At 36.5% G+C, this 3396-nt stretch overlaps 1 non-coding gene across 1 annotated transcript; it reads right to left on the reverse strand.

The window, feature by feature from the left end:
- Positions 1-1292: 1292 nt before the first annotated feature.
- On the reverse strand, positions 1293-1399 carry LOC131176590 (small nucleolar RNA R71). The gene has a single exon (XR_009146600.1). It is a non-coding gene; the product is annotated as a small nucleolar RNA R71 (small nucleolar RNA).
- Between the last annotated feature and the right edge of the window lie 1997 nt (positions 1400-3396).

The raw sequence follows: 3396 nt of genomic DNA on the forward strand, positions 1-3396 counted from the left end.
TTAGGGATAGATAATCTTGCAATAAACTTTATTTTCTTGGTGTTAGAGATAAGCTAAGAGGATTAAGGGAACTTTCCGGAAATCAATTAGTGCTTTAAATGGGTTTTGTTAGGTTTGAAATACCGTGAAAACAGGTTTGATTTAATGAAAACCAACTTTGAGATGCTTGAAAAAGGTTTCAAAAATTTAAGAATTGATTTCCCTCAAAATTGCAATTCTCATGTGTTTGGCTAAATTAGGGATAAACCACATGCAGACAATATTAGACACTCAATCTCTAGAATCACTTTAATTTTTATTAAATTTAGATTTAATTCCTCTCAATTTCATAAATAGAAATTTCAAATTAATTTTTGGTAATCTAGTTTAATTAATTTTAGTTAATTGTTTGATTTAGTTTTAATTCTCAAATACCAATTTTAATTCCAAATTTCATTTTACATCTTTAATTTTTGTCATTCTAATTAGCTTATACTTTTATTTCCAATTTAAGCACAATTCCTGTGGATCGATATCATTTTTTTAAAACTATACTCATGACCCGTGCACTTGCGGACACCGTATCAAGTTTTGGCGCGTTCTTGGGAATTGTTTGTTTTTAAGTTGGATTTTAATTGTTTTAAGCTAATTAGAATTTTCATTTTCTTTTATTTTCACTACTGTTCCTTGTGTTTTTCAGATACTTTTCTTGTTTATGAGACGATCGAAAAGCACAAGTGACACTGAATTGTTGTTCAACCCAGAAATTAAAAATTCCGAGCTAACAAAAGGAATACAAGAGAAGAAAGGAAGCAGAAAAAGAAGAACAACAAAGATTTGAGCAAGAGGAGACAATTGAAAATATGGAGAATCAAAATAGAGCTATTGGTGGAAACAATGGAGGAAATGAGCAAAACGGGCAAAATGTAGTTGTTAATCAAAATGATCCTCAAAGAAGATCCATGTTAGATTATGCTTTTCCTAGATGTGCAGATGTGAGAGATAACAGACCTATTATTAGAGCTAATCAATTTGAGTTAAAGACTGGTTTAATTCAAATGGTTCAGAATTCACAATTTGGAGGTAGTCCACTTGAAAATCCTCATTCTCATTTGAAGAAATTTTTGATGATATGTGGCACACAAAGGCAGCCTGGAGTTTCAGATGAAGTGATTCGGCTCACCTTATTTCCATTTTCTCTTTGGGATTCAGCATTGGAGTGGTATGACTCACTTCCACAAGCTATTATAGCTACTTGGGAGCAGCTATCTCAAGCTTTTCTATCTCAGTTTTTCCCAACTGGGAAGACCTCTCATTTGAGGAATTTGATGGTAGCTTTTAAGCCAAGAGATGATGAAACTTTGTATGAATCTTGGATGAGATTTAAGGAGCTTGAAAGGCAATGTCCTCATCATGAAATACCCAAATGGATGATTGTTGAATTTCTACACGAGTTACTCGACCATAAGAAACACAATTGATTCACAAGCAGGAGGAGATTTCATGAGAATGACAAGTGAAGAATGCTATGATTTATTAGAGAAGATTGCTCATAATACCCATTTATGGGGAAATCCTAGAGCACTTGAGCCAAAGAAGGCTGGGATTTATGAACTTGACTCAGTTAGCTACATGAATGCAAGATTTGATCAGTTGACTCAGCTTCTTAGTGATTTTTGCACAAAGGCAACAACCTCAACTCCTACAACTGTGCAACAAGTTGCCTACACAGATGGAACCCAAAGTTGTGGAGTTGATTACTCTTCTTATGGTGATGATTATTTGAAAGAACAAGCTGCTTATGCAGGAGGTTATCAACAGAAACCTATGGGAAATTCTTACTCTAATGTGAACAACTCAACATGGAGACCACAAGCAACTTTTGCTCAACAAAGTCAAAGCTCAAATTAACCTCATAACCAGCAGTTTATGCAGCAAAATAGGCCTCAATTTCAGCCTCAATTTTAGCCCACAAGGCAGCCACAACCTGGATATCAAGCAAGAGCACGACAATCCCTTCCACCTCATGAACCGAAGCCAACCTTGGAAAGCATGATGGAGAAATTTTTTGCTGAACAAAGCAAGATGAATAGCAAATTGGATGAAGAAATGCAACACATGAGACAAACCATGGATCAATTACAAGTCCACAACCGCATGTTGGAGACTCAATTGGCTCAACAAGAAGCAAATCCTATGGGAAACTACCTAGCCAACCACAAAACCCTCATGAACAATGTACGGTTGTGACCTTGAGAAGTGGTAAGAAAGTTGGTCAAGAGAGTGAAAACAAGAGAGAAGAAAAAGAGAGCACAAAAGAAGAAAATTCAATTGAGAGCAAGAAAAATGAAAAAGAAGAAGAAAGCAAAAGTGAGCAAGATGAAGGAGAGAAACCATACATCCCACCTAAACCTTACAAGCCCACCCTTCCCTACCCTCAAAGATTCATCAAGCATAAGCTAGACAAACAATTTGGCAAATTCCTTGAGGTGCTAAAGAAGTTGTATATCAATGTGCCATTTACTGAGGCACTATCCCAAATGCCAAGTTATGCCAAGTTTTTGAAGGAGATTCTTTCCAATAAGAGAAGGCTAGAAGATTATGACACCATCAACTTTGGAGAGCAATGCAGTGCTATAATTCAGAAGAAGTTACCTCCCAAACTCAAAGATCTGGGTGTGTTTTCCATTCCTTGTCATATTGGTGATAATTGTGTGGCAAATGCCTTATGTGACCTTGGAGCTAGTGTCAGCCTAATGCCTCTTTCAATTTATGAGAAGTTGAATATGGGAGAGTTGAAGCCCACAAACATGTATCTTTCATAGGCTGACCGTTCAATTAAGTATCAAGAAGGCATTCTAGAAAATGTGCCTATCAAGGTTGGGAAATTCTACATTCCGGTGGACTTTGTCATTCTAGATATGGAAGAAGACACAAAAGTTCCTATCTTATTGGGAAGACCCTTTTTGGTAATAGCTGGTGCATTAATTGATGTAAAAGGTGAGAAATTGACACTTATAGTGGGAGATGATCAAATGATATTCAACATCAATCCTGCCATGAAAAGGAAACATGAAGAAGTTGAGTCTTGTTCACGGGTAGACATTATTGATGAGATTGTTCAAGAGCATTTCAGAAAAAGCTATCCACAAGACCCTCTTGAAAATTGCTTAGTCCATGGTGGGAGCATTGATGATGACAATCACAACATAGCTGCTTTTGCACAACACTTGGAGAGCTCTCCACCACATCCTGAAGCCACAATTTTTCAACTTGAAGGAGTACAAAATTTAGAGATTAAACCACCATCATTAAAGGTAGAGGATGCCCCAAAGGTAGATCTTAAACCTCTTCCTTCCAACCTCAGGTATGCTTTTCTTGGACCGAATGAAACATATCCTGTTATAATTAATGCAT

The sequence above is a fragment of the Hevea brasiliensis genome, unplaced genomic scaffold, assembly GCF_030052815.1.
Source record: "Hevea brasiliensis isolate MT/VB/25A 57/8 unplaced genomic scaffold, ASM3005281v1 Scaf177, whole genome shotgun sequence".
NCBI lineage: Eukaryota > Viridiplantae > Streptophyta > Magnoliopsida > Malpighiales > Euphorbiaceae > Hevea > Hevea brasiliensis.